Source organism: Manacus candei, unplaced genomic scaffold, assembly GCF_025592945.1.
Source record: "Manacus candei isolate 608988 ecotype Guabito, Panama unplaced genomic scaffold, ASM2559294v1 h1tg000082l, whole genome shotgun sequence".
Classification (NCBI taxonomy): domain Eukaryota; kingdom Metazoa; phylum Chordata; class Aves; order Passeriformes; family Pipridae; genus Manacus; species Manacus candei.
In genome coordinates, this window is record NW_026138130.1 from 4062848 (window position 1) to 4075954 (window position 13107).

General features: G+C 39.5%; 1 long non-coding RNA gene across 3 annotated transcripts in view; it reads right to left on the reverse strand.

Annotated features, from left to right (window-relative positions):
- LOC127481804 (uncharacterized) overlaps window positions 1-13107 on the reverse strand; it is a 37208-nt gene that overhangs the window by 12761 nt on the left and 11340 nt on the right. For all 3 annotated transcript variants that reach the window (XR_007908316.1, XR_007908317.1, XR_007908318.1), the window contains exons 2-6: window positions 11835-11906; window positions 7165-7233; window positions 4878-4968; window positions 4019-4148; window positions 210-334 (exon numbers count right to left, since the gene is read on the reverse strand). This is a non-coding gene — a long non-coding RNA (uncharacterized LOC127481804). The remainder of the gene's footprint in view (window positions 1-209; window positions 335-4018; window positions 4149-4877; window positions 4969-7164; window positions 7234-11834; window positions 11907-13107) is intronic.

A 13107-nucleotide genomic window follows, 5' to 3' on the forward strand; every position in this document is an offset into this window, starting at 1 on the left:
TCCCAAGCAGACCTCAGCCCTTTCACCCATGGATCTGTGATCCTCTCCTTCCCAGCTCTTCAGTAACTACTGAAGGACCATAACATAAGTGATGCTTTTGCATCTGCACTGGACCAGAAACCAGACACAGCTTTGCTGCATTTTCTGGAAATGGGTGGTTCCTTTGCCTCAGTTTCACTTCCATGAATTGCTGTCTCCTCCACACTCACCTGCAGCCTCAGATTGGAGGAGCTTTCTACTGTCTTTGAACATCTTTATAACAATGCATTACCCAGGTTTATTCTCAGGTTATTTCACTATAACTTCACCAATACCTGCTAAAGGCACCTTACATCTATGAGAAATAAAAATATGGTTTTTATTACAAACAAATTTTAGAAAATTACAGGCATATCCCGAAGTTGTAAGGTATCCAGTTCCCGTTTGGGCCTGCTGCCAGGGCCCCTTTGTGGCCGGGATAAGAGAAATATAAAACCCCCAAAAATGAAAACCTTTTAGGCCATTTGGCCAATTTCAAACACAGGGGTTTTTTCTCTCCATGGGCTAAGAACAAAGGAAGATCCATCGTTTTTGACAAGGCATGCCTCGCAGCCAATCAGAAGGAGGGGAAAGCCCCTCTTTGGAGAAAGGAAACTTTTTTAGGCAAAAATTAATATATTAAACTGACCTGAAAGGGTGGGATTTTGTAGAACTATAAAATGCATGAAATTTAAACCCAAGGGGTCTTTTCTTCCCCGGAGCTCAGTGTGAGATGACACCCAGCACCTGCTGAATAAACCTTTCCTTGATGATACAAGTTCCTTTGTTTCACAGCTAATTGAATCTTCCTAAATTAAATAACGAGAAATTTCTCACACACCTACCCAAGACCCCTTTGACCCTTGGCCATTCCCTCTGTGTCCTCATGCCTTTTGTGAAACAAGGAGCAGAGTGAGGCTGACACAAACAACCGACGGCACCGAGACACCAGCAGGCTGGGCTGGCCTGTAATTTGTATTCTTGCACTGTTACTCCAGGATGATTGCATAGCTATTTGCCATGCCATAAAAAGGTATAAGAGACCAAGCCCTGCCCTTCTTGGTCAGTCAGGCCCCTGTAATTTGTGGTAGAAACAATCCTAGTATAGCAGGAGGGGTGTGATGGCCCCATGCTTGAGGTGTTTTGTGTGTGCCAATAAAACAGAGGGAATGAAAACCTTACCCTAAGGCAGGAAGGAGAAGGGCTGCTGGCAGAGCTTGGCTCTGGCAAATCTTCCAGCTCATTAATCCTGTGCCCTCAACTCTGCACTAAAGACATGTTTTCTCCACAGTTATTCTGCATTTAAATATGGCCTTGTCCGTGCCCTGCTCTGTACCACAGCACCAGGGACTGTTCAACGTGACAGAGGCTGAGCTGCTCTAAGGGAAGTGCAATTCTAAGACATTTAATTCAGCCAAACCATTAGCAGAATTCCTAGAAGTACTTACAGAGAGCTGTAGGATAAATACAAAAAGGTTTTTCTCAAAGAACAGGTTTCATAACTAATTCAAGATGCTTTTTAAAGTAATAGAAAAAAAGTAATTAAATACATAAGACAAGTAATGAAGTAATAGAAATAAGTAATGAAGAGCAATCTAAATCTACCTAGAGATGATTCCTGTTTCAAATAACAGATTAATAACCTTCCAATCATACATCCTTCTATTCATCCATGATTATAATTTTTTATTTTCTTCTTTCTTTACTATCCTATTTCTTCAAACCTTGAAAAATCAGTTGAAAGTGTTGGCAGCTGAAAATAAATACAGATTGCATAAAAGATCCACACCAAGCCATCAAATATATAGGACAAATAAACCTAAGCTAATGCAGTTAAACCAAAGCTAAAATCTGTCCAGAATTCTATCATTTTTTAGTACTGTTCATCTTTCTTTATTATGTGCTTGCCCTAAGCAAATAAAAATAACATAGTTAGGTGTGTGACTCTACAAAGAAAATATAATAATGTTCATAAAATACATTGCTATCTTAACTGAGGAAGTTAATCAAGCAGAAGGGTGATTTATGAAGGAAATTAAAAGGCACCAAGAAAAGTTTGCTGGAAAAAGCAGCTTGTGAAAAGGTAGAAAAGAGTTTCATAAACTTCATTCTGTGTGTATCCAGAGATCACTGAAGTAGACTTTAGTCAGAAAATTAAGTTACAAGCTTTGTCCCAGCTATCACCCTTACTAAACACACCTATAATATGACCAAAAGTGATCAGAGCTGATGAGAGAATATTCAGTATCTAATAAGTTCAGTATCTCATAACTGCTTCCTAATCATGTCATAATCAAGGCATTAATCAGCACTAACACAGGGCAGAATCCAGAAAACAGAACTGGATTTTCCATTCCTTCATGGAAACTGGCTGATAGTCTCTCAAAGTCACAAGCCAAGTATTTTTGCTGCATTATTTCTTATTACCATCATTAAGTATTTAAAGCCTGTTAGGGAAAAAAGTTGTCAATATGTCAGTACCATAAAGTACAGCAAGCAGTTTTGTTTCAGGCAGGAAGGGGAAGGAGAGAGAGAATGAATGAGAATGGTAAAGCTTATTCCAGTGAAAACATAAACACAGCACAGAATGAAGGGTGGGTTGATTCTGATCCATGTTGCAAGGAACAGAGACCCTTTAAGAGGTGAGACTACAGTTTGTAAAGTACCAGTATCAACTTGCATTATATGTTTATGGCCTAAATCAGAAACTAAACACTCCTGAAATGCTGGAGATCTAAGACAATACCTCAGCAGTAGCTGATAAGGTTCTATGAGAAATAAAATATGGGGTTTTTTATAGGTGTATCATGAAGTTGTAAGGTATCCAAGTTCCAAACTGGACTAAGTACCAGGGTCTTTTCTGGTCGTGATATAAAGTTCCTAAAAATTAAAATCTTTCTAGGCCATTTGGCAAGTTCTGAACACAGGGGTTTCTTTTTCTCTCTGGGTTAAGAACAAAAGAAATCCATCATTTTTGACAGAGGACTCCTCACAGCCAATTGGACTGAAGGGAAAGCCCCTTTTCGGAGAAAAAGAAACCTTTTTAGGCAAAAATGAATATATTAAACTTATCTGAAAAAGGGTGGGATTTTGTAAAACTATAAAATGCATGAGATTTAAACCCAAGGGGTCTTTCTCCCCGGAAACTCGGTGAGAGGAAGAGCCAGCATGCTGAATAAATTCTTCCTTGTTGATACAGTTTCTTTGTTCCATGAGTTTATGCCATCTTTCTAAATTTAAAAGAGGAATTTTATTCCCCACAGTTCCAAATGATTTTGAAAACAGTTCAACTTCTGCAAGTGTTCAACTGGACCTGAAGTTTGTTGCCTTTTTTTTTTCCAAAGAAGAAATAAGTAAAGAAGAAATCCTCACTCTGAACACACCACTCCTAATGTTCTCTGTGCTCCTTTTCAAAGCAAACTTTGTTTCCCCAGGCAGTTGATCTATCGGGCTTTGTAATCCTTAACTGCATTTTAAGCAGGCAGACACTCTGTGATGTGCTCTCTGTGGTGAAACACAATGCACATCGTGACATGTTCTCACTATATCTAAGAAATGCTGTTCTAATGTAAGCCACTGATCAGTGCCCCCGCAAACAGCAGGAACCTTTCTCTAATGCCAGGGGGAAAGGGAAGAACTAGACGACTGTACAATAGAGAACATGCAGAAAGGCATTAAGCCTCTTCACAGCACTCTTGAAATAGAAAATTCACTCACAAAGAAGAGATGCCATGGCTTTCAGATACTCTAAAAACAAAAGGTATTTTTATGTGTGCACCTAAGGCTATTTGGTATTCTACCTCCTTATCAGCTTCTCATCAAAGACTGCCTACACAAATGCTTTAATAACAATAGGATCACAGTGATAAGAGTATTCATCATTCTTGCTCAACAGGAAACTAAAGTATAATATTGAGCAGAAACTGCAGCCCAAGTTCTGCCCTCACTGTGTCTGGCTCAACGCTGCAACAGCTGCAGCCCACGTACTCCTAGTTCATACCTTTGGAGGAGTACAACTTAATCCACACTTTCATAGTGGAACTTCTGCCAGTATGACTTGTATTTTATGGATCTGAACTGTCAGGCCAGCAGGGGCAGGTTAGCTGGGAAGCACAGCCAGTAGAAAATATCTGTGTATGAAAAACACCATGGTGAAATAAATTGTGGCATACAAGAATTGAGTTAAACTGAAATCCCAAAACAACTTCCTTTCCTACAGAAGGATCTTGGAAAGATTAGTCTGTAGACAATAAGGAGTTAAGCCTTAGTTAGAATTCCCAAAGTGGCCTTGAAGAGGCTGTTTCAGAACAGGGGTTAATCTGGCCTCTGTCAATTAGCTCTCACTGTTATAATAAACCACCTTCCACAACAGAATCTGACCCTGCCTGGTAACACAATACAGCTGCAACACATCCAATTATAGGAGAAACTGAATGGTATTCACTACAAACACGTGAACTTTTCCCAGAATTCACTCCGATGGATGAATTAATTCCCTTAAATATTTATCCACTATTCAAGGAGAAACAAAAAGCCCAAACACTCAAAGACTACAGTCATGAGCACACTTTGTGTGTCATTTTAGCTAACATACTGATGCCACTTATCAACTCAATATGGAAAATGTTTGTATATATTAATGTTTTCTGTAATGTCAGATTCTCAATAATTGGTATTACTTGTTAATTTATATCTTATCTAAAGCATCACAAGCTTTCCTTCTAGTATTTTGTAATCTGTATTATTGTGACAGACACAATATCCCTCTTCAAACAGAAAAGCTCAAAGCTCTGCTTTAAAATACAAATACTCCTCAAGCTCAGACCAGTACAGGAAGATGCTGCAATGGACACAATTACCATGATTTCTAGATGTTTTCCAGCAGCTCAGGAGACAGTTTTCCAGTGATTGAATGAAGATACAATGAGAATCTTCTGTGAAAAATGGAAACTGAAACAATACCATGAACTGTCTGTAAAGGCCCCACAGTTTCATGACACATTAGCAGCAAAGTCAGTTTAAGCCACATCTCTTGTGTCCATATGTGGCAACAAACAGAACTTGTCGCTAAAGCAGATCAGTCAAAGCATCAGAGTTGGTTTTGGTTGGGTTGTTTGGGGTTTTTTTTTAAATAGAAAACCACACACATACTTTTTGTGGTGGTCTCAGCAGTCTGGTATAAAGCAACACTACCCAAAGGGTCCTGCAACACATATGAATAGTTGCTGAACTGAGGTGAGAACAAGCAAGAGAACAAGCAAGTCAGTAACTCACAGAATAACTCTGTTCTTAGCAAATGCTGATATTATACCAAAGGCATAAAGTAGATAATATTCTTGTTCAAAATTGTAACACTAAATGTTCACCCTACAGTTCCTCCACTCTCACAGGGAAGATAAGTCTTTTATTTTAGTTCATAGAGAAGACTCTGAGAACTGGAATGGATCCTGGGGGTATGAGGTCCTAAGTCATGCAAAAGAGAGAAAGTAAGGAGTTTTTTACTGTCTGTTTCTAACAAAGGGTATAAAACCCCTTTCCAGCTGAGATTTCCTATCTTAGCTGCACACCATTTGCAATATGTAGAAATCTGATTTAAGGGAGGAAGGAGTAAAGTCACAGCAAAGTATGTCATTTTATAACAGGAATCACGATCTCTGCTGCCCAAGTCTACAGCCTCACCTGATCAGAAAGTATAGAATTTGCTAAATCACATTTAATTTTGTGCAAGACAATATTCTTGGCAGAGAATGGGATAACAACCACCAGCTTGTCCCCACACTCTGACTAGACCTCTGCAAATGACAGACTCCATCTTGCTCATGACAAACCAGCCCCTGTGACATTGGTAATATGGAAAGTTTCCAACACTCCAATAATTCCTTAATTCCTAGCTTTAAAACACCCAGACTAACCATTTCACTAATTGTGTGGTCTGAGGGGCAAAACACAAAATGCTTCCCTTTTGTTTTGCTTTTACCTCTGTTGCTCCAGCTAATAGTGCTGTTGAGTGTGGTTAGTGACAATGGCACTTTACCTCAGAAAACTGTAATTTAAAAGCAAAGTGGTGTCTGTCATTTTCTTCCCTCCTCTAGGGATGGATTTCTGTGGAGAGCAGAACCAAAAACTGCTTTCATTGTGTAAGTCAGAAAGGTTAAGGCCAAAGGAGAGCTTATGGTGCTCGAGTAAAGACATTAATTTCTGGGAAAGTTTGGGTTTGGTTCCATGTGTGTGTGTCCCTCAAGTAAGGCTAATTTCTATCCCTTTTTTACTGTATATACCTGCTACAGTATTTTTCAGTCTTGCCCTGCTCATATTTTGATGGCAAGCAGCTGCATTATCACGAAAAATATCTCTACAAAGAGATACAGCAAAGAGGGCACCATGAATCCTAAAGATAATGATAGCACAGAAATAGCTCTTCTTGGAACCCTGAAGTACAGGCCTTCAGCAGAGGTGACAGGGAAAGCCTTTTTTTCACCTTATAAGAACACAAAGAGTTTCAAATATTTTGTTTCAGCTACTGCAGAACACGAGAAAAGGTAGGAGCCAGAGAGAGAAATTCTCCCACCCGGATTTAAGCTGTCAGAATAGAAATGGAGAGAAGAAATCAAAGAAAAAATAAGTCCTGATAACATCATATGACTCACAAGCTTTAACAAACTGCCTTCAGAAATACTGTTAGGCAGGGTAAAGGCTCCCTTGTCTTCCTCTTTTCCATTCACACATCCCAAGATTTGCTGTGAAAGCAAACACTGATATTTTTTTCCAAATCTTTAGGGAGAAACAGCTTCATGTTTTTGCAGCTGCACTTGCCAGAACGCTGTTCCCACCAGTCCCTTGGCTCTTTCCTCAAATGTCCCATAGTTCAGATTCCTTTAAGGGTAACTGTCAAATCCTCTTATTAGTCCCCAGGACACAGAGACATAATCCCTGTCTTAAAAGGCTTCAAATGATTTTCCCATCTTGCAGTTGGTATAGCTCCTGATATAATAACACTGCCAGAAAGAACCCAACACAGTACAGTGACCAAGTCAAAAACATGAAAATTTTGCTGTTTCTTTTTCTGTTTCAGGACCCAGAAGCTGTCAAAGCCATACACAACCTGTTCAAAGCAGCTCACATGCCTTGAATTTAGACACTGCTCACCTGGATCTGTGTTGGGGGTTTTCAGGAGCTCCTTCACAAAGCCCAGAGCATCAGAGCAAGGCTGAACACCTGCAAAGAGAACATTGTCCTTTGTTCTCCTTGGCAACATCAGCATGTTAATCCTGTCAGTGCTCACAGAATGGCCTGGCAGCATTCACCCTAGAAGATTGTACCTCATTAAAGAGAGCAGTAAAGACAAATCAGCCCCCTAGACCATTAGCTTCCCTGTGCCTTTTCCTGGACTCTGCTGGAATAAGCAGTCCATCCAGTAAAAGATTGGGAATATGAGTACAATGGGTAAAATTTAAGGGGGGAGTAGGAATATTACAAGATGACAGCAAATCATGTCTACTTCAGCTTCTTCCCCTTGTAGCTATTCCAACTGAATTTCAAAAAATTAAAGGACCATGAAAATAATACCTAGAATACCTATAGAGTGCTACCCCTACATATTAAATTTAGCCAAGGTTAATCTATAATGCTTACCTAACATATATCTGTACAGCCACTCCAACATCTAAAAAAGGCTTGTGTACATACGCTAAAAAGTTCATAAAAAGTAATTGGTATTTTGCAGCAATTAAGACCACACACAATAATCAATGCAAAGAACAATAATATTCTTCCCTGCAGGTCTGTTCTGCTTGAAACAAAAAAATTGCTGGAAGCACTCAGTCTCCAGAATGTGCTGAAGTCTTTTAGAAACTCTCACTGGCTCAAACTTGCCCTACAAGTATCAACTCAAAAATTAAAGTAGCCTTGGTTGCCTCTGCAGCATTGACCTGCACACGGATGTGGTTCAGTAGAACAGTGCCTGTGACCTACTGGCAATCTCAAAACGGGTGGCAGACAGGAATCCTGCTCCCATGGCAGAGAACTTCCCTCTCTGCTCCATTTCACAGGTACTGCAACAAAAATAGTGCACTCTGTATTTATAGCCCCACAAAGCACTGCAAGAGGTTTAGTCATCATGTGTGACCATGGACACACCCCCCGGGGGCTGAAAATGGGAGACTGTTAAGGGCTCCTGAACCAGATCTGGTGAGTGATGCAGTACCTACTCTCCAGCAGCAGAGACATGAGTGGCTCAAGGTTTCCCTGCAGTTACTTACCCAGTGTTACTGAGTCCTCCTTAACTACTTGCCTGGAGTATAGCTAATGATTACATGGTTAATCTGTATAACCTTTGTCTCCAACAACTCTTGTCAACTCTTGACAAGAGCAGTTGACACAACTGGTTTCCTGGCCCCTCCAACACAGAGCAAGTAATGCAAAACAAATTATTAGAAGGCAGTGGCAAGGTAATCTGAGCTCCATTTAGTTCCAAGTGTATATATATATATATATATATTCATTCTGCCACACCAACAGAAAATATGTTTGCTTGCTTCAAAAAAGAAAGTGAAACTTGACCCTTGCTTTGAATAAATGGTAGCAGGTGACATACCTGGAAAAACATTAAAAAATTAAACTTCAAATGGTAATGAATCCTGAGTTTTACATGGAATCATTTACTACGCCAGGTTTCAGCGGAATCAAAAGGCTTACAAAAAAATAAAATCACCACAAACCAAAAAGCCCACCTGGTGGAACCCCCCAACCCACTTTTAAGTTTTTTCATAAAATTTACGTGAGACTTCTCAGTGCTGAGAGCACAGACTGCATTAATCTGAGCTTTCCTCTGTTCTTTGAAAGGGTACACCAAGATGGGATTTCCAAGAAATCACAGCTGCTGTGTGCAAATGAGGAGCCAAAACACAAATGAAGAGAAAGATCCCATTTAATCCCCTGCGTGATATCTATGAACTTTATGCACCACACCTAAAACTGGTGGTATCAAAAGCTCCACTGCTTAGCTGCAATTACCTGCGATTTTAACTGCCCCAAATTATCCTGAGGGTAAGTGCTTCACATCCTGTTATGATTGCCTCCCCTGCTTCTGTTTATGTGCCAATGGATAAAGAACACTGGTGAGCAGCAAAGGGGAAAAGCAAGAAAGAAAACCAAAACCAATTACAAATAAGGAAACAGACTCATCACCTATTTCCCTGGAATACTCGTATTTTTCTTTTGCTTCTCTTGCTATAGAAAAATATTAAAGTGTAATTAAAGAAAGCAGCATGTAATTTGCAGCAGTAGTATTAGTGAAAAAAATACTTATTTCTAAGGACCTTTCTTTACCAAACCACTACTTCCACACAGTGGTACTGTGGAACAGCTTTAAACCAGGACAGTAGAATGGAAAAGTAGACAATATAACTAAGGATTATCCCAAAGCATTTTGATTATTTTCCTGGGCAATGCTTTCTTCAAGAGTATCTTTGCAGAAGTCCCTAACACAGAGAGGTCTGTGTTTAACTTCCCTTGTACAAGAAGCAGGATAGGGTGATACAACATTAGAAAGGTACGTAATTAGTATCCTAAATACATTTTCTAACAACTTACCTCAAATGAAAAGAGAAATAGAATAAGAATATAAACAAGGCTATTCCATTCTGTGGATTAGTTCTGATTTTATTTCTTAATGGCAAGACTGCTTAACTCTATCAATTTGTATTTTTACTGCTGATAGAAGAAGTTGACATCACTTACAAAAGAGGCTTGAGAATCCACTGTTAGGTATTTATTTTCATAAATGATTTAGCTGGATGCTAAATCATGGTTGCACTGAATTTGCAGCTGTCCACAAAGATCCAGACAATATTTATTTTTGATTCTTTTTCTGGTCTACACATACCTAAATGCATTTTATAAAAATTGTTTCTTTCCTTTTTTAAGCACACATCTTCCTGCTACTTAATTTTGATCTACACATTAAAATTTTAGATGCCGTCTGATAATAATTTTTCTTCAGCAAAGAACTCTCTTTGAACTCTCAACATCCAGAAAGGTTTTCTGGGCATTGCTCCACTCAGAACAGTGTCAAAAGGGCACAGACTTAAAGAATCCTCTCCCACAAGGTGTGTCCCTTCCCGGGCTGCCGTCTGACAGACACATGAGAAACACCCAGTGACCACAGAAGAGAATAGCTTAAGGGACAAAGGTGACAGCTGTACAAACACATTTTCAATGCCAGGTTTGTGCAGGACACTGAAATGTTTGGTTCTTAACCTTCTGAAGCCATCATATATAAAGCCTCCCTGACCGTTTCCAAGAAAAATCAAAGGCCCAGAGCTCCAAAATGTGACTTCACGGAAACATCTCGTAAAAGGAGCGCGTCAGATTTTGCCTGTGGCAAATTGCACAGAAACCTCTTGACGCTGCTTAAAAGGCTGGTTTGGTTTTCTGAGTTTCTACCTCTTGGCTCTTGCTTGCCAAGGCTTGGGCAGATCTCAGTTTTAGCATCCAAATTACAAAGCACCCGTGGTGTGTTTGACACGGCTCCAGGACAGAGATGTCACCGAGGCTGCCCCGTCCTGCCCGACGGCACAGGCACCGTCCTCTGCCAGGACACAGTTTGCCACTTCCCCCCAAACTGATTCAGAGAGAAAAGCAGGAAGATGTAACCTAGAAGGGGAAGCTTTGCCTGCTGTACAGAGAAAATAAACTCCTTACAAAAATGAAAACGGAAGGAATTAATTTAGCGCAGAAATGAGGACTCCCTTCGGTGCCTTGTTCCTCAATAATAAATAGGTGAGAAGTTAGAACCAAGTAAGGCCAGAAAAGACCCTGATTCCCTTGGCTACTTGCTCATCAGTGATGTGTGTTAACATTCTGCCTACAGCAAGATCGATTTGGAAGTCAATCGCTTGTAAGAGAAGGGATTTTTCAGCCACTTGAATAGAAACCAACCTTGTCCTCCTTTACTTCTCTTACCTTAAAGAGCTCCAGGTTGTCTGTGAAGTCAACTACAGGAATCAACAGAACTGGAGCAAAAAATCCTGCTGCCTTCCACTTAAACAAGCCCAGGATGATTTGTGGGTACACAGCCAGTTTTACCAGGCTGATGGGAATGACAAGAACACACAGCACAGGACCACAACTCTGGTTCTGCTGCAGCTTTCTCCTGATGTTTTTTTAACCAGTGCAATTCATTTCACGTAAGACTTTAGGAAAACCAAGTAGATTTGAACAGAAAACAAAGGTACACAGCAGAGCTGATCAGGAATCCCTTGATGAAATATTAAATAAGACTTTTAACCCAATGTGAAAAAAAACTCTTCTGTGTGGATGATGGGCACTGGCCTCCAGTGAGAGTCACTGCAGCCCACCTTGAGGCACCATCAGCAGCTTGAATCAGCCAGATGGGAAAAGACACATTTTAATGTGCAGTGAAAGGGAAGCCCAGGCACAAAGAAGTCTCACAGAGACCTAAGGAGTTTGAATCACTGGGTTTTTTAGGTGCAAGGACACATCTGCAATATCCAATGGCCAGACCATTCTAGGCAAAGCAAGCACCTGAGCAGGCAGCAGGAAGAGAAACACTGCAGGTATAAAACTGCTTTAGGTGCAGCAGCAACTGCAGCCCAGTGTGAGCATTCACTGACACAATTTGTTCCTCACCCCAGATCAGATGTCTGAATACTCCTCATTTAGGAATGTGGTCCATTAAACGTGGTGTGACTGTTCCTCAGGTGAGAGGAGGCTTTAAGTCTTGCAAGGCTTAACATTTGGCAAATTTTCCAGATTTCTCAGCTGAAGGAATCAACAAAATATGAATATCAACTTACCTGATACTAACAGGTGTTTTCCTGTAATTGTCACATTGCTTGCATTGCACCTGAGTCACAGTACGAAAATCCCTTACCAGAAGAATCAGGTGAAGAGGAGTATCCACATGAAACCAGGAACATAAAAAAAAAAAAGAAAACCAAGATTTACACCTGAGTCAGCATCAACCAGACTGAATCACTCTCAGACAAACAAGGAAGTTTGTAAACTCTCTATGACAGGTATTTTGTTCGAGAATTTCCTCTTACATATAACTTGAGATATTTTAAAATCAATTTTTATTGCAGAAACTGCTTAAAGGAGCAACGGTGGAAAATTAAATATTCTTTAAAGTTAAGTATTATAGTAATAGCATTAAGTAACAGTGTTCTCTAAATCCAGTCTCTTGACTATTGACACATATAGTGATAAAACACTTTCATTCTGGTTACCCACTGCATTGGGCAGGACTCCAGTTCTACACATTGGGAAACCTCCATTTGGCCATCACATTTTGCTACTAAGATTTAATGGCAATAAATAAAAGTAATTTTCAATGCTACTGAGTTAGTTTCATTAAAATTAATTATTTCTAATCAAACATATTAATCTCTTTTGAAGAAATGTGTCCATGCACAGGAACAGAAGAAAATACAAAGCTTTCATGGCAATTTAGAAGATGGGAGAAAGAAAATATAGTTATTAATTTAGTCTGACTAAAGCTCATAAAGCATTCTGGCCAATCCTAAACATTGAAGGGAATGAATAACCAATTTCCTACTGACTTCCCCTTCAATAGGATATAGAAACCAGATGAAAACATTGGTTTTTATAATCATTGGCCTAATAAAACATTTCTGGCAGACTCTGTAGCAAATGAAGGACTATAAAAAGAATATTTTAGTCTACTTTGAAAAGTGTGTGAGTGAGAGAAGAAATGAGATTTTTAGTGACTCAGATATTTGTGTAATATTAAATAAATTTTGTCTAGGCAACACTTAGGAGGGAAAAAGCTTTTGTTACTCCAAACCTTTGTCTTTTAAGTGGAAGTATGAGAAATATCCATCATTCACAATCTATTATTGAAGAATCCCAGGGCTGCCACTTTCAGTACTAAGGAGTCTGAAGTAAGCAAATGGACAGGTAATGACAAGAAAAAAAGGGATTTTTTTTTTCCTTTTAAAAGCCTTTGCATGTAAAAGACCAGATTTGCATCAATGATGTCCAGGCCTGTGGTGTTACTGCACAATTTTCTCCCATAAAAGAAATTACTTCCTTGCCTGGAAGAAACAT